The sequence below is a fragment of the Canis lupus genome, chromosome 15 (assembly GCF_048164855.1).
Source record: "Canis lupus baileyi chromosome 15, mCanLup2.hap1, whole genome shotgun sequence".
Classification (NCBI taxonomy): Eukaryota; Metazoa; Chordata; class Mammalia; order Carnivora; family Canidae; genus Canis; species Canis lupus.
The window spans coordinates 38,182,716-38,205,762 of NC_132852.1; the positions used below are offsets into that span (position 1 = coordinate 38,182,716).

Genomic DNA, 23,047 nt, shown 5'->3' on the forward strand with positions numbered 1-23,047 from the left:
AGTAAAACACAGGCATATTACATTGCCTCTCCAGGATCAAAGTCCATATTCTTCTGTCAAACAAAAAAATCTGGCAGATACAGATCTTTTTTGAAAATCACCAGAATTAATTCTGAATCAAATTAACTCCTTTGCTTCCAAAAAATGTAACTGGTTTTTAGAACTTCTGCTCTTATTCTCAGCATTTACAACATAAACAATGATAGAAAAATGGCTCCCGCAGCAAATATTCTTAAGTTTGACACTAAAAGGAAAAGTAACAGATATTAGGAAAGCTACAGTCCGATCAACTTTAATAGGAAAGAAAAGACTGAAGTAAACACTCAAACCTGAGCCAAGACTTATTTTTAAATTAGCTGACTAAAAAGAAGCCCCCCTGAGAGAGCTATGCTTCATTTTGGTGAGAGCCTCGAGAGGACAGGAATCATAGGATTATTACTCCAAGAACGTTCATTATACAGACATTAACGCTAAACTACAGAAGAGGCTACGATCTGAGTTTAAGAAGCTGGGCACGTCCTAATTGATTGGCTCGCAGGTGAAAGAATGGATGACAGCTCTTCATTGTCTCTCCGGCCGGGGTTTTCGCCGGTCTCCAAGTCTTTCGAAAGTAAAGCGCCTGCAGACCTGAACTTTAGCTCTCAGAGCGCACCAGCGGCTGGAGAGAAAGTACAACTTGCTTCCGACAGTCCTTCCCCGGTCTCCACTCCCCACCCCCAGACGCATCTTCGCGCTCTCTTTTTAAAGAGCGAGAAACTTTAAAAACTTGAAACTGCACAAGCCTGCAGCTTAGCTTGCCAGTGGGTAGCTTCACTGCTCCCATTAGACTGAAGCAGAACCCCAGGACTAAGTTAACAATGAAATCACGTGGAAGAGTTAAGAGCAATACATCTCCCATCGCCGGCTCCTCCAAGATCCTCGGGTCCACAGAGGCCGGTCCAGAGGAGGAGCGCGCGGGGAGCCTGACAGGTCCGGCTGCCCGCGTCCACGCCGGCCGAGGCTGACAGGCAGCCCGCCGCCTCCCCTCCCGGCGCAGGGGCTGACAGCCCGACAGACACAACACCACACGTGCTGCCTCCTCCGCACCACAACACCTCCAGCCTGTCACCCCCGCGGGCCGCCTCAGCCCCGCTCGGATCTCCGCGCACCCGGCCGGCGCCAGAGAGCGAGCGCCCGGGAGCGCGGGCAGAAGGGGCCGCGCCCGGCCTGAGGCGGCGAGCCGCCAGGCGCAGGTGGGGCCGGGGCGGTGGGCGCGCCCCCGAGGGAGACCGGGCTCGCCGGCACTGCCCAGCCCGAGGCTCCGCGGCCTGGGCCGCTCGCCGCCCGCCCACCGCCGGCTCCCTGGGGCTGGGCCAGCCGCGCGAGCGGCGGGCGGCGGGCGGCGGGCGGGCGGGCGAGCGGTGGGGGCGTTGGGCCCGAGAGCGCCGGGCCGGAGGGCGGCGCGCGGGCCCCGGGCGGGGGGAGCCGGGCGCCGGCCGGGCGCGAGGGGGCGGCCTCGGCGCCCCAGCCCGAGGCCTGGCGCAGAGCAGCGGGAGGCGGCGCAGGCCGCGGCGGGGCCTGCAGCGGCCCGCCGGCCCCGCGAAGCGGCGGAGCGGGCCCCGGAGCGGCTCAGCCTCGGGCTCGACGGCCGGGGACGGCCGCCGGCGGGTCCTCGGCTACTTACCGGGGGGGAAGAGAGCCGGGATCCCTGGGCCCCGGGCCGGACCGCGGAGATGCCCCAAACTGACACGGCCGCCATCTTGGAGACAGTGAGCTCCGGCCGGGGGGAGGGGAGGCGAGGCGGCGGAACAGCCGCGGGGGGAGGGGAAGCGTCGCGAGGGAACGGCTGCCTGGGGGAGGGAGCGGGAACAGCCTGGGAGGGAGGCGAGGGGGAGGGCGACGGGCTGGCACGAAGGGGGGGCGGGCGAGGAGCGGGAAGAGCGGCGCCGAGAGCCGGGAAAGGCCGGAGGGCGGGGCGGGACAGGAGGGAAGAGCCGGCCGGGCGGGTCACGTGGGGCCGGTACAAAAGGCCAAAGCCAAAGTGGGAGGAGGACCTGGTGGGCCTGGAGGCCGACAACTGGGGGTTCCTCCTCGCCTTTCTCACGCGGTTAGGTCAGGCGGATAGCGGGAAAAGGGGACGGCGTATCCCCATTACACAGCTGGGGAAACTGAGGGCAGGCGCCTGGGCGGGGTGGCGTCATTGTGGTACGGAAATCCGGCGGCCCGGCGAGCTGCGCTCCTGAGGGTGTTTACAGTTAGCAGGTCCTCCCTCCCCTCCCCGCGCCCTCACCCCACTAACACGGTGACTCCAGAACCCGATGCCGGCAGCTGGGGAGGGGGACGCCGGGGCGGCAGGCGCTTGCCTGCGGTCGTCGTCCCCTTTCTGCTCGCACCAGCCCCCCACCCACCTCGCCCTACGGTAGGAAAGAGGAGGTGCGGTGAGGAGGGAAGGGGCGGAAACTTGGCGGCGGCGAGCCCTCCGCGGAGACTGCATCCTGCCCCCGCCGACGGCCGCCGAGAGCCGCGGCACGGCCCAGGCCCCGTGACTCGCACAAGGTCACACCGCTCGGGTGGCGCCCGTCCCGAGTCTGCAGCCTTCGGCTCTCGTCCCACCGCCGGCCTTCTGCCCGTGCCCTACGCAGAATGGCTTGTTTTCCGAATTGGTAGCCCAGCCACGGAACTGGCAATTCCCATGGCTTGTCTTCTACTGGCGACTTGGTTCTTTGTCTCGTCTCTCATCTAGTTTAAACTCCTTGAGGCAGACGTTGAGTCATACTTTTCTTTTTTTCCTGCAGTAAGTGACAAACGAAAAGACATTAAATACCAAATAATTTTTAGTGGAACTGTTTTTCTATTGCTGGACCTGTAACTCCCTGGTGCCCTTCCCCCAGGTAGACTGTCCTCCCCAGCGCCTCCTCATTTTACGCCGGCTTTACCTTTTAAAGACCACCCCTTCACTCACTGCCTTAACTTTGTTAGGTATTTACTTTCTGAACTTTTGTAGTATTGACCATTTGCCCTATTCCTTTGGCACTTGGTATGTTGCTTTTGTATACATTTTATGAATATATGCTGTTTGGGGATGCCTCTGCATCTCCAGTAGCATAGTCTTGTACAAGCAGTATAGACTCAAAAAAAAAAAAAAAGGTCCTCAAGAATGAACACTTTCTCAGCCGCTAAGAAAAAGATAGGATTTTTACCCCCTACACTAGCCCCGCCTTGTTTATCTATAGCTCTTCTCCATTCTACTCTTTAGCCTGTCTACATCATTCAGTAATAAAATAAAAATTTATATCTTTAGATGATGGTCCAGCCAACGCTACATCCTAATACTGACACTGATAGCATAAATGTGCTGTGGTGAGATTTACTGAATCACCCTTCATCACTTCCAAACCACATCCTCAAATGTGAGAAATTTGGGGAAATAAAATAATCTGTTAGAAAGGATATTTTCCATCCTAGATGAATCGACAGTTGCATTCCTTGGTAAAATGGGAGCTATTTGTAATGGGAATACATCTGGGGGGGGGGGGGGATTCTCTTAGAAGAATAAAATAAGGTTTTTATTTCCCAAAGAGGACAGATGAAGCTGTATTAATAGAAAATGAGTTCTTCATGTGTGACTAGTATGTGATCTTCAAAAGAAAAATAATACACAGATGAGTTGTGTTTGCTTTTTGAAAATTTGGAAGAAAACTAACCATAGCCATTTCTGTGAAAAGAAGCTGGAGTTTAAGCACGCAATAGAGAAAATTTAAAACAATTTGCAACAACAAAGCACAGTTTACCTTTTCAAATAACTTCCATGGAGAGTCTTTGCTTTATATTTGCATAATTTAATGGCACATTCAAGAGGTCTTCTCAAAATAAAAAGTTTGCAACAAAGATTAAAGCCCTCATCCTTTGCATGTTAAAAAAAAAAAAAAAAACAATCCCTAGCACTGAAAAGGACAGCTTTTCTTTGTTCAGATTTTAGTCAGAATGCAGCCCTGGAGGGCTGGAAGCTGAAAGTTACTTATCCCTTCCACATTTTGGTTTAGAAAACCCTGCCTTTTCAGTTGTATCTGTTAATTACATTTTATGCAGAGTTCAGCTAAGCCTAACATAGGAAGGTTGTTGTATCCTTGTTTCAACAGGAAAAGTTTTAGTCCGTTTATATTTAATATAACTACTGCTATATTTGGATTTATATATGCCTTCTTATTATTTCTTTTTGCCCACTTATTCACATCCCTCATTCTGTTCTTTGTTGCCTTCTTTTGAACTAAAATATTTTCATATGCCATTAACCTCTTCTATTAGCTTATCAATTACACATTCTTTTAGAAGCCTTAAAAATTACAACATGACTCTTTTTCACTCTAATATTAATGATTACTTTTGCCACTTCACCAAGAGTGCCAAAACCTTAAAATACTTTGCTCCCACTTACCCTTTCCACTTTTATGTTTATTTTTGTCATGGGTTTGGATTGTGCATATATTTTAAGCCATACAAGATTTTATAATCATTGTTCTGTACAGCCATTACTCATTATATTTACCCTTATGTTACACTTTGTTTCAATATGCAATTATGTGTTTCTAACTTGAATTTTGTCCTTCCATTTATATAGTTCCTCTGGTAAGAGGAGGTCTGCTGGTGACAAGTTCTCTCCATTTGTTTGCCTAAAAACTTCATTTTATCCTTAATATTTTTGCAAGGTATAGGAATTCTAGTTTAGCATTCTAGTTTAGTAACTTATTCCCTCCAGCATTTTAAAGATATCTCCTAGTTTCCATCATTCCTTTGTCACCCTTGAAAAATCATGTATTTTTGCCCTAGCTCCTCTTAGTATTTTTTTCTTTAGTTTTCAACAGTTTCCCTGTGATGTGTCTAGCTATGCTTTTTCTTTGTACTGATCCCCCTTGGGTTCTTGAGTGGGATTAGTGCCTCTCATGGAGTTTCTTCAGCCTGGAGCATGGTATCTTTTATCTTTTAGAAAATCCTTGGTCACTATCTCTTCTTATCTCTCTTTTCCTTTGAGGACTTCAGCTATACATATGTCAGAATTTTTCACTCATTACCACCTCTATTTCCTGTCATCTTTTTTGCCTCTTTGTGCATGAGTCTATATATTTTGTACCAATCTATCTAAACTTTCTCTTCCATCTGTTTTTTGAGTTCTTAATTTTGGTCATTTATTTTTAAGTTCTAGAATTTTCATATCTTTTTAAATTTATTTTTATTTAATTCTTTTGTGGTGGGCAGCCAAGTTTATTAAGCAATAGTAAAGTGATAGCACAAAGCTCCCAAAGAGGGAGGGGATCCACAAGGATTGCCTCATGTGGTTTTTTTAAAAAATAAAATCCAGGGGATCCCTGGGTTGCTCAGAGGTTTAGCACCTGCCTTTAGCACAGGGTATGATCATGGAATCCCAGGATCGAGCCCCATGTTGGACTCCCTGTGTGGAGCCTGCTTCTCCCTCTGCCTATATCTCTGCCTCCCTCTCCCTCTCTCTGTGTATCTCATGAATAAATAAATAAATAATATTAAAAAAATCCAATGCATTTGGAGAAATTCATTTTATTATTTATTTTCTTCACCTTTACCTATACTTTCCTGATATATCAATCCTAGCAATTTTAAATCTCTTTCTGATCATTATAATGGCTGGATGTTCTGTGGGTCTATTTCTATTGTATATTCTTTCCATTGTTTTTGGTCGTTTGGTTTTTACTGGCTCTTGGCCTGCCTCGCAATTTCTAATAGAATGGCACACATTAAGTATGAAAAATTACAGAGGCTCTGGATAAAATTATCTTCATTTAACGAGGGTTCACTCTGTCTTTTACAAAGTAGTTAGAATGAGAGCTGAACACCTTAATCAATCAGAAACTGAATTAACTTGGGATTGGGTTTTGGCAAGGCTTAATCTACCCCTTTTTTTGCTGCTGTTCCTACAGCACAGCCCTCCAGGTGTTCCAACTAAGGATCTTGTGTGTTCCCTGGAGCCCTTGACTCCCATGGATACTGAAATCTAATCCTTGTTTCCTCAGAATTGTGAGACTGCAAAAAAACTCCCCTCCACTTTTCAGTTTTTTTGCCTGGTAGCTTACCCTTCTTTCCTATTCATCTTCAGAATTTGGCAAGTGACCTGTGGGAAACTAGCAAAGTATTGGGCTCATTCACCTCTCCCCGCTCACTGAGAATCTGGCCTCTCTGGTCTTTATGTTTTGTCTCTCCAGCCTTGGTTAACTGCCAAAATCCCTTCTGGTGTCTTTGCCTCTTAGGGCCACTTTTTTTTGGCTCTGTTCCAAAACTCAGACTGGTCTTATGCCCAGAATTTTCCAAAGAGACAAAGGTGCTGGAGAATACCATGCCACGTCTGGGTGTAGTTTCTCATTCTTTTTAATATTGTGCCCTCTTAAGTACTGGTTGCCTCAGTTGTTCACTGATCCTTCCAAATTAATGTTTTATGTTGTATCTGCTTACATAATTGTTTTAAATTAGATCATTGGTTGGCTGTAACTACCCCATCATACTCAGAACCAAGAAAAGTCTTAAAAATGAAAAGGTCTGGCCTTCCTTTCAGTTAGAAGAATGTCTGAACAAGCCTTTGGCTACCTATCTATGAAAATATCAAGATAGTTTCCAACACTGTGTGAATATCAGAATCACTTGAGTACTTTTTAATAAGTAAAGATTCCAGGATTCCACACGAAACCTACTAAATCTGAGTTTCTGAGAGAGAAATGAATTTGGCCCTGTATTTTAAAAAAACTCTCCAGGTAAAATGTCGGTTCTAACTATGATTGAATAATGGGGACTGGGTTTGTCTTCTCATAAACTAGAAAACCTGGCCAAAATGTCTGAAACTATGGTTTACAGACATTGGACAATAGACAGTATAAAATAGTGAACACTGGAGTGCCTGGGTGGCTCAGTAAGTTAAGTATCTGACTTTGGCTCAGGTCATGATCTCAGGATCCTGGGATCAAACCCTGCTTTGGCTCTGCAGTCGGCAGGGAGTCTGTTTCTCCCTCTCCCTCTACATCTCTCCCACTCCACTCATGCTCTCTCTCTCTTTCAAATAAATAAAATCTTTTCTAAAAAGTGATCACTGAAACAAGAGAATTGAACAAGTTGAACCATGTAATTGTTCCAGCCTACTGCTTTGAGAAGATTTCTAGGACATAGGACAGAGAGTGGGGACCTCAGAGCTCAGCAATATTGCTGAGTTGAGGAGGCTGATATCAGAACTAAGGGAAATCAAAACAGCTAACATTTGCAAGAAGAGAACCAGAAAAGATGAAGATGCATTTGTACAAGGACTCAATATCTACAGAGGGGTCTTTTTGATTCTGTGAATGAATATTTTTTTAAAGATTTTATTTATTTGAGAGAGAGCATGAGCACAGGGAGGGGGAGGGGCAGAGGGAGAAGCAGACTCCCCACTGAGCAGGGAGCCCAACGTGAGACTGGATCATAGGACTCTGGGATCATGAACTGAGCCAAAGGCAGATGCTTGACCAACTGAGCCACCCATGCCCCTCTGTGAATGAATATTGATTTGTATATTTTTGAGAAGAAACTAACAGAGAAAAGAATCATCCAAAAAGGGTAGGTAAAACAATTCCCAGGGTAATCCTATGGATGGAAATAGTGCCTGTTTCCAAAAGCCAAGTTAGAAGAACATTTATTTTTTTTTTAAAGATTTTACTTACTTTACTCGAGAGAGAGAGTACTTAGGAGAGGGGCAGAGGGAGAAGGAAAGAATCCTAAGCAGATCTCAATGCTGTGGTTGATTTCATGACTCTAAAACCACGACCCCAGACAAAACCAAGAGTCAGATAGATGCTCAACTGACTGAGCCACCTCGGCACCCCTAGAAAAAGTTTTAAACACTTAAGGCCTTAGATAGAGTCCTCAGGAGGACTTAATATTATTCTTCAGAATGAATTTTTCTTATATTAGGGACTAGGGGAGAGATTTGAAGAAATAATAGCTGCAATATTTCCAAGTGGAATAAAAACTATAAACCCACAAGTTCAAGGAGTTCAATGACCACCAAGCAGAATAAACAAAATCATAGCCACACCAACGCATATTTTAGTAAAATTGCTGAAAACCAATGATAAAGAGAAAAATCAACAGTTGCCAAGAAAAAAAAGACACATGACATATAAAGCAACAAAGAATTATACCAGATTTCTCATCAGAAACTATACAACTTGGGCAGCCCAGGTGGCTCAGCGGTGTAGCACTGCCTTCAGCCCAGGGTGTGATCCTGGAGACCCAGGATGGAGTCTCCCTGCAAGGAGTCTGCTTCTCCCTCTGCCTGTGTCTCTGCCTCTCTCTCTCCCTGTGTCTCTCATGAATAAATAAATTAAATCTTAAAAAAAAAAAAAACTATACAACCAAAAAGAAAATGAAAAAAAAACCTTCAGATCTCTGAAAGATAAAAAGATCAACCTATAATTCTTTATTCAGCAAAAAATATCTTTCAGGAATGGAGGAAAAGGGCAGCCCCGGTGGTGCAGCGGTTTAGCGCCGCCTGCAGCCCGGGGTGTGATCCTGGAGACCCAGGATCGAGTCCCACATTGGGCTTCCTGCATGGAGCCTGCTTCTCCCTCTGCCTGTGTCTCTGCCTCTCTCTTCACTCTCTCTGAATGAATAAATAAATAAATCTTAAAAAAAAAAAAAAAAGAAATGGAGGAAAAATAGAGACCTTTTTCATACCTCCCCCCCAAAAAAAAGCTAAGACTAATTTATCACTAGCTGACCTAAACTACCAGAAATGTTGAAATTTTCTTCAGAGAGAAGAAGAAAAGATATATCCTTTATTAGATGGAAATTTAGATTTATGGAAAAGTTTAAATGTACTGGCAATGAGAAATGTGTGGATAGGTATGTATATTAATTTAAATCTCTTTATGTGCTTGATTTTTTTATTTTTTTATTTTTTTAAGATTTTATTTATTTATTTATAAGAGACACAGAGACAGAGAGAGGCAGAACACAGGCAGAGGGAGAAGCAGGCTCCACACAGGAAGCCTGACATGGGACTCGATCCCGGGTCTCCAGGATCACGCCCTGGGCTGAAGGCGGCACTAAACTGCTGAGCCACCCGGGCTGCCTTGATTGATTTTTTTTTCCATTGAGGCATTTTATTTGCACGTATGAATTACATCCCTAGAAAAAGAATCCCAGGATTTTCCCTCCTGTGTGTTTTCGTCTTGCTTCTTCATGGTCCATGATGCCAGCTGAGGTTGTCAGTACAATGAAACCAAACTGGCAGGATGGGAGCAGGTTATTCTGCCATTTTTCTAGATCTTTCAGTTGTACATCAAATCTGGGGCTGATCACTCCACACCTGTTTAACCTGCCTGTGAGGTCCACAACAATTTTCCCAGCTCTGTGATCATCAATGATTTCAAATTCACCAATGTAACCATGCTTCATCATCACAGTGAGAAATCGGACAATGACTTTGGAGCATGGATGGCCTGATAAGAACCTGGCACTTGCCTCTCTTTTCAGCGTTGTTGATGCTCTTGAGAACATCTGCCAGGACTTCATGCGCACCATTGCGGCAGCTCAGAGAGATGGCAGAAAGAGGATTGATTTTGTTTTTAAAGATTTATTTATTTGACAGGACAAGCAGGGGGAGCAGGAGAGGGAGAAGCAGGCTCCCCGCTGAGCAGGGAGTCTGATGCAAGGCTCAATCCCAGTATGCTGGGATCAGGACCTGAGCCAAAGGCAGATACTTAACTGACTGAGCCACCTGATTTTCAAGGCAAATTAATAACAATGTATGTAAAGTTTAAAACTTATGTAGAAGTAAAATGGATGATACAGTTGTCTGGGGAAATAGGAGGAACTGTTGTAAGGTTTTACAATGTACATGCAGTGGCATACTATTTGAAGGTAGACTGGGGTAAGCTAAAGATGCATATTGCAAACTGTAGAGCAACCTCTAAAAGTAATAATAAGAATAATAAAACTAAGACATACCTACTAGGCCAATACTGGAAATAAAGTCATAACATTATGCAATCTAGAAGATAGAAAAATAAGAAAAAAGGAGGAAAGAACAGATGAGACAAATAGAACGGTATATAAATGATAGGTGTTAAGTTCAACCACATTAGTTATATTAGATATAAATGGTATAAATATCCAATTAAAAGATACAGATTATTGGGGCCTGGATGTCTCAGTCAGTAAAGTAGCCAACTCTTGATCTCACAGTCACAAGTTTGAGCCCCATGTTGGGTACAGAGATTACTTTTAAAAAATTTTTTAAATACAGATTATTAGATTGGATAAAAGCATGAACCAAATGTATGTCTAGGGATGCCTGGTGGCTCAGCGGTTAAGTGTCTGCCTTGGGCTCAGGGTGTGATCCTGGAGTCCTGGGATCAAGTCCGACATTTGGCTCCTTATGGGAAGCCTGCTTCTCCCTCTGCCTATGTCTCTCTGCCTCTCTCTCTGTTTCTCATGAATGAATAAATAAAACCTTTAAAAAAAAACACAAATATATAATATCTATAAGAAATAAATTTTAAAAAAATAAAAAAATAATAAAAAATAAATTTTAAATAAAAAGACACAAGTAGGTTAGAATTAAAACAATGCAAACACTAATAGAAAGAATGCTGGAATTGCTATATTAATATTTAAAAAGGTATATTTTAGAACAGAATATTCTTAGGAATAAAAAAGGATATTTTAGAATGATAAGAGTTGGCTCATCAAGAGGATATAACAATCATAAATGTACAGTTGACTCCTGAGTAAACTAGGGCTAGGTGTGCCAACCCCTACACAGTCAAAAATCCATGTATAACTTTTGACTCTCCAGATACTTAACTACACATATTTTGTATATGTGTCTTATACTGCATTCTTACAATAAAGAAAACTAGAAATTCACAAAGATAAAATACATTTATAATACTGTACTATATTTATTGGCGTGATAATTTTACATCATCTGATTATATCTATCAGTACCTACATCAATACTGTCTTATACAAAACACTGTAGATGTTATAAATATTACTAACACTAGACATCAATAATAAAAATATAATGTAAAAACAAATTCATATTTATTTACAGGGGGTAATGATTCATGCATTGATAATAAAGAAGCAACAACATGATTGCTTTATGGTAGCCTACTATAATCAATACAATTGGTTCACAGTACCCTAGACTATACATTAATGAATGAATTATTATACAATTTTTATGGCATATCGTATTACCATCATATTTATAATACACTATTGGGAACATTGTTACAACAGTTTTTTAAAAACCACTTATCTGTGATGATAGGCTAATAGTTTCTTCAATTACTGAAGAGAGGTATACTGAATACTGATGTAAAGTTATAAAACAGAAAACCACCACATTGTTAATTTTATACTAAATATCACTCACTTTATGCCCACATAGGGATAGGCTATCCACTTCCATGAGCATTGCACATGATGTATTGTTTTGTTTTTTTATTTAAGTAGACTCCACACCCACCTTGGGGCTTGAACTCATGACCTTTTTTTTTTATTTTTTTTTTAATTTATTTTTTATTGGTGTTCAATTTACTAACATACAGAATAACCCCCAGTGCCCGTCACCCATTCACTCCCACCCCCCGCCCTCCTCCCCTTCCACCACCCCTAGTTCGTTTCCCAGAGTTAGCAGTCTTTACGTTCTGTCTCCCTTTCTGATATTTCCCACACATTTCTTCCCCCTTCCCTTATATTCCCTTTCACTATTATTTATATTCCCCAAATGAATGAGAACATATAATGTTTGTCCTTCTCCGACTGGCTTACTTCACTCAGCATGATACCCTCCAGTTCCATCCACGTTGAAGAAAATGGTGGGTATTTGTCATTTCTAATAGCTGAGTAATATTCCATTGTATACATAAACCACATCTTCTTTATCCATTCATCTTTCGTTGGACACCGAGGCTCCTTCCACAGTTTGGCTATCGTGGCCATTGCTGCTATAAACATTGGGGTGCAGGTGTCCCAGCGTTTCATTGCATTTGTATCTTTGGGGTAAATCCCCAACAGTGCAATTGCTGGGTCGTAGGGCAGGTCTATTTTTAACTGTTTGAGGAACCTCCACACAGTTTTCCAGAGTGGCTGCACCAGTTCACATTCCCACCAACAGTGTATGAGGGTTCCCTTTTCTCCGCATCCTCTCCAACATTTGTTGTTTCCTGCCTTGTTAATTTTCCCCATTCTCACTGGTGTGAGGTGGTATCTCATTGTGGTTTTGATTTGTATTTCCCTGATGGCAAGTGATGCAGAGCATTTTCTCATGTGCATGTTGGCCATGTCTATGTCTTCCTCTGTGAGATTTCTGTTCATGTCTTTTGCCCATTTCATGATTGGATTGTTTGTTTCTTTGGTGTTGAGTTTGATAAGTTCTTTATAGATCTTGGAAACTAGCCCTTTATCTGATATGTCATTTGCAAATATCTTCTCCCATTCTGTAGGTTGTCTTTGAGTTTTGTTGACTGTATCCTTTGCTGTGCAAAAGCTTCTTATCTTGATGAAGTCCCAATAGTTCATTTTTGCTTTTGTTTCTTTTGCCTTCGTGGATGTATCTTGCAAGAAGTTACTATGGCCGATTGAACTCATGACCTTGAGATTAAGAGTCACATGCTCTGCTGACTGAACCAGCCAGGCCTCCTACACCTGATGTTTTACAAAATGAGTACTTAAGTGATGATGACACAGAAAGGTGTCATACAGTTCTTGCTGTTCAGTTACTAGATTTTTACACAAAGATACACAACAGATAAGTTTATTAACTGTATGGCATGGTGGTTATTTACTATTTATTTATTTACTATTAAGTGAAATCAGATCATCATAAGACCTTCATCTTCATCATCTTTTGTTGAATACGCTGAGGAAGAGGAGGAGGGTTTGGTTTTGCTGTCTCAGGGTTGCAGAGGTGGAAGACATGGAGGGCGTGGAAGGAAGCAGGAGAGAAAGGCATGCTTATTGTAACTTCCAGAAATACATCATAATTTCTGATGTATTTTGTTCTTTACATCTATAAAAAGTTTCTATAAAATACCAACCTTTCTTCCACTGTCTGCTTTAGTTTCAGTGTCTGTATCATAGCAGGGTCCATGCCATAAAAGAAGTTAAAACCAGGGATCCCTGGGTGGCGCAGCGGTTTAGCGCCTGCCTTCAGCCCAGGGCGTGATCTTGGAGTCCTAGGATTGAATCCCACATCAGGCTACCTGCATGGAGCCTGTTTCCCCCTCTGCCTGTGTCTCTGCCTCTCTCTCTCTCTCTCTCATGAATAAATAAAATCTTTAAAAAAAATAAAAATAAAGAAGTTAAAAGCAGTCTTGAATAATCAGAACACTTCTGCCAAATTGTCTAATGTCAATTTATTTTCTGGCCCGGCTTCTCCTACATCTCCTTCCTTATCGTCTGGCACTGGTCTGGAAGCACTTATCTCTATCAAGTCATCTTCTGTTAATTCTTCTGGTTTGGTGTCTATTAGCTCTTTGATTTCTCCAAGATCCATATCTTGAAACACTTCACCATCCCCACCTTGCACTCCCACATTTTTGGTCATATCCATAATCTCTTTCATGATTTCCTTGATTGGTTCTGTTGTAAATCCTGTGAAGTCATGCACAACATCTGGACTCTGTTTTCTCCAGCAGGAACTTCTTGTTTCAGGGTTATGGCTTTCACGGCTTTTTCTACAACAGTGGCATCTTCAGTGGTGTAATCCTTCCAGACTTTCATGATATTCTGTCCATCAAGATTCTCTTCCACAGAATTGACAACCCTTTTCATAGAGTTCTGTGCATAATAAGCCTTACTGGTCTTTATGCTCCCTAATCTACAGACCAAATTGGAGACGTTGTGTTTTGGAGCAACTAGACCACTACTATGCCTTTGGTGTTGAATTCTTTGAGGTTCTAGTAGGCACAGGCATTGTCCAATAGCAAAAGAACCTTAAAGGCAGTCCCCTACTAGCAGGGTACTTTCTAACTTTAGGGACAAAGAATTAATAGAACCAATCAAGAAAAAAAGTCCTCATTGTCCAGCCCTTCTTGTACAACCAGAAAACTGGCAGCTGGTATTTATCTTTGCCCTTCAAGGCTTAGAGGTTTAGCGTTTTTAGCCAGCCCTCTTTCTGAAATATCAAACCATCCTTTGCTGGCATTAAATTCTCCAGCTTTAGATTCTTCACCTTCCTTTTGCTTTGAGTTGTCATATAATAACTTCACTGTTTCCCAAATCATATTAGAGTTGGTATGTTTGTCTTTCTGACAGCAATTTTGCACCCACATAAAAGCTGCATTTTCAGTATAAGAGGAAAAGGCATTTCATGCCTCCTGGAGTAGCTGCAGCAATGGCTTCATAAATTCCCTTTTCATTTTGTACAATGGTCCTTACATTGGATTCATTTATCTTGAAATAGTGAGCAATTGAAGCTGCAGACCTCAATCTACCATACATATCAAGCAATTCAACCTTTTCTTGTAATGTCATGACTTATCTCTGCTTCTTGGGAGCACTTCTAGCATTACTAAGTGGCAGTTTGTATAGGTCCCATGGTGTTATTCAAAGTTTACCATATTGCACTAAACACATTGAAAAATACGCGAGAACCATGAGAAATCACTTTTTTACTGTTATACAAAATTTACTAGAAAGACAAACTGTTCACACGGAGATGATTAGCATCACATGGTGTTTTTAAGCAGATACTTGCAACACTTGAGCTCACAATAGCAACAGGAGGTGACTATAAAATTACTACAATAGTACAGTATGTACTACAGCTAATTTTATACAGTTATGATTTAATAGGCATCTTCATGTTTGTTTACATTTCTCTCAACTGAATGGCACCATGTTTGGTCTGTAAATCTTGGTATGCATAAGTTTTGATGAATTCTAACTTATTATAATTTATATATATTTTATGATAGTAAATCATAAAATAGACTAGATCAATATATATTTTATGTACTTATGACATATCTTTTTCTTATTTTTTTTTTATATTTCTAAGTTACATAAAACTCAAATCTCCAAAAAATTGTCCAACATTTATCTAAGAGGGCAGCCCGGGTGGCTCAGCGATTTAGAGCCACCTTTAGCCGTGGGCCTGATCCTGGAGACCAGGGATCAAGTCCCACATCGGGCTCCCTGCATGAAGCTTACTTCTCCCTCTGTCTGCTCCCCCTCTGCCTGTGTCTCTGCCCCTCATGAATAAATAAATACAATCTTTAAAAAAAAAACAAAAACTGGGTGGCTCAGTGGTTGAGTGTCTGCTTTTCACTCAGGGCATGATCCCAAAGTCCCAGGATCGAGTTCCACATCGGGCTCCCTGTGGGGGAGCCTGCTTTTCCCTCTGTCTGTGTTTGCCTCTCTCTCTCTCTCTCTCTCTGTCTCACATAAATAAATTTTAAAACTCTTTTTAAAAGAATTAAAAAATTAAAAGAAAAAAACCTCATGCAATTCAAACTGTGTTGAGGGTCAACAGTATATGAAACCACAAGTAGACCTTCAAAATACTGAAGTAAAACCTGATAGATGAAAAGACAAATAGACAAATCTATAGTTATAGTTAAAAATTTCAACATTCCTATATCTGTAATTGATAAAAATCCGTAAAAAGAAAATGAGTAATGATATATAATTCTCAGAAAGCATTGTTAACTAATTGAAATTTATAGAATATCATACCCAACAACAGAAGAATCCACATTCTCTGCTGGTGCAAAGTATTCCCATAATTGATTATATTCTGAGTCATAAAATACGTTTCAGTAAGTCAACGAGGATTAAAAATATACAAAGTATAATTTTTTTTACAAAGTATAATTTTTGATAAAAATAAAATTAAACTAGATATTAATACAGAAATGTATTTTGAAAATCAGCAAACATTTGCCAATTAACGAACATATGGATCCAACGAGAAATTACAAGAGAAATTAGAAAATGTTTTGTTGAATGAAAATGAAAAGAAACATAACACATGTAGAGTCCAGCTAAGAAGGTAATTTAGAACATTAAATGGTTCTATTAGAAGAGAAGAAATGTCTCAAATCAATTAACAAGCTATCTACATTAAGAAATTAGAAAAAGAGCAAATAACCTCCATTGTAAGCAGAAGGAAGGAAATAATAAAGAACTGCAATTGATGAAATGGAAAGCAGACAAACAATAGAAAAAAATAAAACTAAAAGCTTGTTCAAAAGATTTTAAAAACCATTAAATTCTAAGAAAACTAATTAGCCAGACAAAGAAAGAAGACTTGAATTAACAACATAAAAAAATGAAAGGGGAGACACAACCACACATCCTCCACACATTAAAAGAACAATAAGGAATATTATAAATAACTGCCAATACATTTGATAGCTTGGATTGAAAGACATGATCTACTAAAGGTCACACAAGAAGAAAGAGACCATTTGAATAACCCTACCTCTATTTAAGGGATGTAATTTATAGTTTAAAAACTTTCCACACGGGGTGTCTGGGTTGCTCAGTCAGTTAAGCATCTGCCTTCAGCTTGGGTCATGACCCAGGAGTCTTGAGATCGGGCCCCAAGTCAGGCTCCCTGCTCAATGGGAAGCCTGCTTCTCTCTCTCTCTCTCTCTCTCCCACTGCCCCTCCCCCTCAACTTGTGTGGTCTCTCAAATAAATAAATAATAAATAAATAAATAAATAAATAAATAAACCTTCTACAAATCAGGCATATCTGGTCTCACTGGTAAATTCTACCAAACATTTAAAAAATAAAATCAATTCCACATAAATTCTTCCAGAAAATTGAAGGGAACAGAATATTTTCAAATTTGTTTTCTGAGATACAATTACTCTAATTCCAATGCCAAAGACCACAAAAGGAATTCCCTTCTCGAACACAGGTGCATAGATTTTAAAAATCTCTTAAAATTTTTGGTGAATTGAATTTGATGACTGTACATAAAACAGATAATATATTGGGATTTATCCCAGAGTGCAAGCCAGTTTAACATTTGAAATTCAATCAATGTAATTCACCTCATTAGCAGACTAAATAAGAAAAATCATATGGTTACCTCAATAGATACAGAAAAAGCATTTGATAAAATCCCACATCTATTCCTGGTAAAAATCGCTCAGCAGATTTAGAATAGGAGGGAACTTTCTCACACCAATAAAGGGTACTTATGAAAAATCTACAATTAACATGATAATGAATAAAGACCAATGCTTTTTCTTTGAGACATTGTCAAAGCAAAGTCATCCATTGTCATTACTTCTATTCAACATTGTGCTCTAGATTCTAGTTAGGTCAATAAGGCTAGGAAATAGAAAGACATCCAGATAGGAAAGAAATAAAACTGTCTTTATACGTAAATAACAAGTTATCCATCTAGAAAATTCTACAGATTTACTAGAATTACTAGTAGTTTCCAGAATTACTATAATTAATGTTTGTCCAGTTTGCAGATTATAAGATCAATATATAAAAATCAAGTGCAAGAGCAGTCTGGTTAAAAAATGGACAAAGGATTTTAACTGACATTTCTCCCAAGAAGACATACAAATGACCAATAAGCATATAAAAAGGGTGTTCAACATCACCAATCATTAGAGAAATGCAAAATCAAAACCATGAGGAACAACTTCACACCCCTTAGGATGTCTCTAACACATGTTGATCAGGGTGTGAAGAAATTGGAATCCTTGTGCATTGTTGGTGGGAAGGTAAAATGTTGCCATCACTGTAAAAAGTAGTATGGTGGTTCCTCAAAAAATTAGAAATAAAAATACCACATGAGCTAGCAATCCTACTTCTGGGGATATAGCCAAAATAATGGAAAACAGAGTCTTGAAGAGATAGTTGCATGTCTATATTCATAGCAGTGATATTTACAATAGCCAAGAGGTAGAAGCAACCTAAATGTTCACTGATGGATGAATGAATAAACCAAATGTAGTGTATACATATAATGAAATATTATTTACCCTTAAAAAGGGGAGGAAATTCTGACACATGCTACAACATGGATGAAACTTGAAAAATTATGCTAAGTGAAATAAGCCAGCCACCAAGACAAAAACTGTATGATACCACTTAGATGAGGAACCAAGAGTAGTCAGACTTAGAAAGAATGGTGGGTGCCAAGGGTAAGGGGGGAGAAGAAATGGGAGCTGCTGTTTAATGAGTACAGAGTTCCAATCTTGCAAGATGAAGAGTGTGTGGATAAATGCTGATTATAGTTGCACAACACTGTGAATGTACTTAACAGCACAGAACTTAGACATTTAAAAATGGCTTAGATGATAAATTTTATGTGTGTTTACCACAATTTTAAAAAATAAACTGTATTTCTATATACCAGCACAAACAATTGGAGATGAAAATCTAAAGAACAATATATTTTACAAGAGCATCAAAAATATGAAATATTTAGTGGTGCCTGGCTGGCTCAGTCAGAAGAGTTTGTGACTTTTGATCTTGGAGTTGTGAGTTTGAGTCCTACATTGGGTGTAGAGATTACTTAAATTTATTCCTTCCTCCCTCCCTCCCTTCCTTCCTTCCTTCCTTCCTTCCTTCCTTCCTTCCTTCCGTCCTTCCTTTCCTTCTTTCCTTCTTTCCTTCTTTCCTTCCTTCATGAAAGACACAGAGAGTCATAGACACAGGCAGAGTGAGAAGCAGGCTCCAGGCGGGGAGCCTGATGTGGGATCCCAGGACCCTGGGATCATGACCTGAGCCAAAGGCAGACACTCAACCACCGAGCCACCCAGGTGCCCTGAAATCACTTAAATTTAAACTCTACAAAAAAAATATGAAATATTCAGTGGTAAATCTAACAAAAGATGTGCAGGATATGTTCACTAGATACTAAAAAATATTACTGAGATAATATTTTTAAAGATTTATTTATTTATTTCAGAGAGAGCATGAGCAGGAGGGGCTGAGGGAGGGGGAGAGAATCTCAAGCAGACCCAGTTGAGTTGGAGCCCAACAAAAGGCTCATCTCATGATCCTGAAATCATGACCTGAATGGAAGCCAAAAGTTGGATGCTTAACCTATTGTGCCACCCAGGTACCCCAATAGAGAAATTTTAAAAGACCTAAGAAAATGGAAAGATATACCTTGTTCTTGGGTTGGAAAACTCAGTATTATTAGGATGTCAATTATTCCCAAATTAATTTATAGATTCAGTGCAGTCACAATCATAATCCCAGCAGGATTCATTTGTAGAGACTTAAAAGCAGATTCTAAAATTCTTTTTTTTTTTTTTTTTTTAATATTTAGTTGGGCAGCTCCGGTGGCACAGCGGTTTAGCCCCGCCTGCAGCTGGGGGAGGGATCCTGGAGACCCGGGATCGAGTCCCACATCGGGCTTCCTGCATGGAGCTTGCTTCTCCCTCTGCCTGTGTCTCTGCCTCTCTCTCGCTCTCTCTGAATGAATCAATAAATAAATCTTAAAAAAAAATAAATTAAAAATATTTAGTTATGAGAGACAGGGAGAGAGAGAGAGAATGAGGGGGAGGGGCAGAGAGAAACTCAAACAGACTTGGCACAGAGTGGGGCTGGATCTCACCACCCTGAGATCATGACCCCAAACGAAGAGTCACTCAACCAACTGCACCACCCAAGTGTCCCCAGATTCTAAAATTCTTATCAAAATAAGAGAGGTAGAATTGTCATACAGCTTTGGAAAAGAACAAAGTTGTAGGAGTTATATTGTCTGACTTCCTGAGTTTTCTTGTGCAGGGCATATCAACTAATGACTAAAATACTATCACATAGGATTGTTGAGAGAATTTAAACATTTATAATTATTACACTAAAATAGTCTGTGATATTAACCCTTATTAGTATTATTATATAGCATTCTTATTTGCATTTTCCTGATCACTAATAAGACAGACCTTTTTTTTTTAATATGGTTATTGGCCCACTTGAATTTTCTTTTCTGTGAGGTTCTTGTTGTAGTCTTTTGCCTATTTCTCTATTGCATAGCTTGTGTTTTTCTTTGTTCTTTATACATATGAGTGAACAAAAGCTCCTATTATTAATTTACAGAAATGTATCAAACCTTTAATCACTTATGGGATGAGAGTTGGTACCCTTGTGTTGTTTCTGATCTTACAAAAGGAATGCTTTCAAATTAAGGATGATATTTACTGTAGTTTTTGAGAATGTTCTTTATGAGTATGAAAAACTTCTATTTCCACATTGCTAAGAGTTTTTAATATTACCAAATGTTGGATTTTGTCAAATTCTTTCCCTGCAACTAATAACATGATTGTCGATTTTCTCCCTTAATCTCTGAAGGTAGTGAGTAGCAAATATTGTTTTTCTAATGGTAAATCAATTTGGCATTCCTGGGAAAAACCCAACTTGATCATAATATATCATATTATTTTATAAATAGCAGGATATGTGCATTGATAATTCGTTTAGGATTTGTGTGATTATGTCCATGAGTGAATCTGATCTATAATTTTTCTGTCTTGATTATTTTTGCTTGTTTTGGCATCAGAGTTATGCTGGCCTCATAAAATGAGGCCATTTTTCTATTCTCTAGATAGTTTCCTAAAATAGAATTATTTTTTTTAAACATTTGGGAAAATTCACCTATAAAACCATTCAGATCTATTATTTCCTTTGTGGGAAAATGTTTCTGAAGACCTTCAGAAGACCTTCTGAAACTGATTCAGTTTCTTAATGATTGTAAAATTGTTATGGTTTTCTATCTTTAACTAGTTTTTTTTAATATATTTTTTTTATTATTTATGACAGTCACAGAGAGAGAGAGAGAGAGGCAGAGACACAGGCAGAGGGAGAAGCAGGCTCCATGCACCGGGAGCCTGACGTGGGATTCGATCCCGGGTCTCCAGGATCGCGCCCTGGGCCAAAGGCAGGCGCTAAACCGCTGCGCCACCCAGGGATCCCTAACTAGTTTTTTTTTTTAAGATTTTATTTATTTATTCATGAGAGACAGAGAGAGGCAGAGACACAGGCAGAGGAAGAAGCAGGCTCCATTCAGGGAGGCTGATACAGGACTCATTCCCGGGATTCTGGATCACACCCTGAGCCAAAGGCAGATATTCAACTGCTGAGCCACCCAGGAGTCCCAATCTTTAACCAGTTTTGATATATTTTTCTAAGAGTTTGTCCATTTCATTTTCATTTTCAAGGTGTTGTTTATAATATCCTTTTATAATCCATGTAATTTGTATAGAATCTGTAACTGTTTTCTTTACTATTCTTAATATTACTTATGTTCGCCTTCTCATTTTTGTTTCTTTGAATCGTATTGGCAGAAGTATATTAATACTATAAACCTTTTCAAAGAAACAACTTCTAGATTGTTGATCTTTTCTATTTTTCTTGTTTATTTTTGATTTCCTTGATTTTCATCCTTATCACAAATATTTTCTATTTTCTTTAAAGTTATTCTTTTGTTTTTTAACTCTGAGTGGATACTTGGCACATTTACTTTCACCTTTTCTTCTTTTCTAATATAAAAATTTAACACTTCTAGGGGCTCAGTCAGCAAAGCAGCTGACTTGTGATTTCAGTTCAGGTCGTGATCTTGGGGTTGTGGGATAAAGTCCTACATAGGGCCCCTCACTCATCAGGGAGTCTGCTTGAGATTCTCTCTTGCCCTCTCCTGTCGCTCCCCTCTGCATGTGTGTGCATACACACACTCTCTTTCTCTCTCTCAAATAAATGGATGAATCTTCTTAAAAAAAGAAAATTTAACATTTCTCTAAGTTTTGATACGTGGTATTTTCATCATTTAAATTCCAAATGTTTTTCTGAGTTACTTAAAATCCTGTTTGTTATTTTTCAAATACAGGGAATTTTTCTGGTTATCCTTTTATTAGCCATTCTTAACTTAATTAAGCTGTAATTACAGAACATAACTCGCAATTATATTAATCTTTATAAAGATTTTATTTTTAAATAATTTCCACACCCAACATGGGGCTCAAACCCACAACCCTGAGCTCAAGGGTTCCATGCTCAGGGCACCTGGGTGGCTCAGTTGGTTGAAAATTGAGTGTCTACCTTTGGCTCAGGTCATGGTCTCAGGGTTCTGGGATCCAGGTGCCTATTAGGCTCCCTGCTCAGCAGGGCATCTGTTTCTCCTTCTTCTGCCCCTCTCCCCACTCCTGCATGCATGCCCTCTCTCTCAAATAAATACAATCTTAAAAGAAAAAAAAAGAGTTGCATGCTCTTCCAATTGAGCTAGCTGAGTGCCCCATGCTATTAATCCTCTTAAAATTTGAGGATTGTTTTTATCACCTCATACATGTGAATCACTTTCATAAATATTTCACTGTGCTTGATAAAGGTGATTTTGGAAACCAATAATATGGATAGGACTATTGGATCAGGCTTCTTAATTTTGTTGTTTAAATCTGTTTCTTTATGGTGTTTTCTCTTGCTTGATTTATTGAAAATAATGTTGTAAAATCTATGATGATGGTTTGTCTATTTTCCCTTAAAATTCTCCCTCAAGTTTAAAAATACAAATGTATTTTGAGGCTATGTTATTTTGAGCCTATGATATTAGGTGCATACACATTTAGATTGTGACATCATTCTAGGGAATTAAACCTGATACATACTGTGATAATGTAAGGGCCGGCAGCACTTTTCGCCTTAAAGCTTAATTGGGTCTGATACTGGCTTTCTTTTGGTTACTATTTGCCTGCTATATCTTTACCTACTCTTTTCCTTCAACTTTCTGTATCCTGATGTCATAAATGTCTCTTGTAAGCCACCATATATCTTAACTTTAAAAAATATTTTAAAATATTTTGTCTTTAACTAGAGCATTTAGTCTGTTTATTTGTGTTTGTGTTTACTTTTACTATTTTATTTAGTGCTTTCTATGTATTCTATATTTTCTATATTTGTAGTAACCTTCTTGCCTTATTTTGGATTTTTTTTAGATTTTTATAAAACTTTACTGATTTGAATGCTAAATATCCTTCTTTTAGTGGTAATGCCAAAAATTTTAATATCTATACTTGTCAATGT

The 23,047-nt window shown here is 40.0% G+C and overlaps 1 protein-coding gene, 1 long non-coding RNA gene and 1 pseudogene across 10 annotated transcripts in view; 1 reads left to right on the top strand and 2 right to left on the bottom strand.

The window, feature by feature from the left end:
• Window positions 1-1,939, bottom strand: part of KAT6A (lysine acetyltransferase 6A) — a 114,008-nt gene extending 112,069 nt beyond the window's left edge. For 3 of the 5 annotated variants that reach the window (XM_072776632.1, XM_072776630.1, XM_072776627.1), the window contains exon 1: window positions 1,664-1,792. The gene's annotated coding sequence lies outside the window, so the exon portion shown is untranslated. Of the gene's footprint in view, window positions 1-889; window positions 921-1,663 lie in introns of those variants that run through there. The other 2 variants (XM_072776631.1, XM_072776628.1) reach the window with 2 other exon arrangements.
• Window positions 1,502-23,047, top strand: part of LOC140604915 (uncharacterized) — a 50,392-nt gene continuing 28,846 nt past the window's right edge. The window contains exon 1 of one of the 5 annotated variants that reach the window (XR_012007735.1): window positions 1,502-1,748. This is a non-coding gene — a long non-coding RNA (uncharacterized lncRNA). The remainder of the gene's footprint in view (window positions 1,749-23,047) is intronic. The other 4 variants (XR_012007732.1, XR_012007731.1, XR_012007733.1 and 1 more) reach the window with 4 other exon arrangements.
• On the bottom strand, window positions 9,116-13,597 carry LOC140605365 (small ribosomal subunit protein uS8-like; annotated as a pseudogene).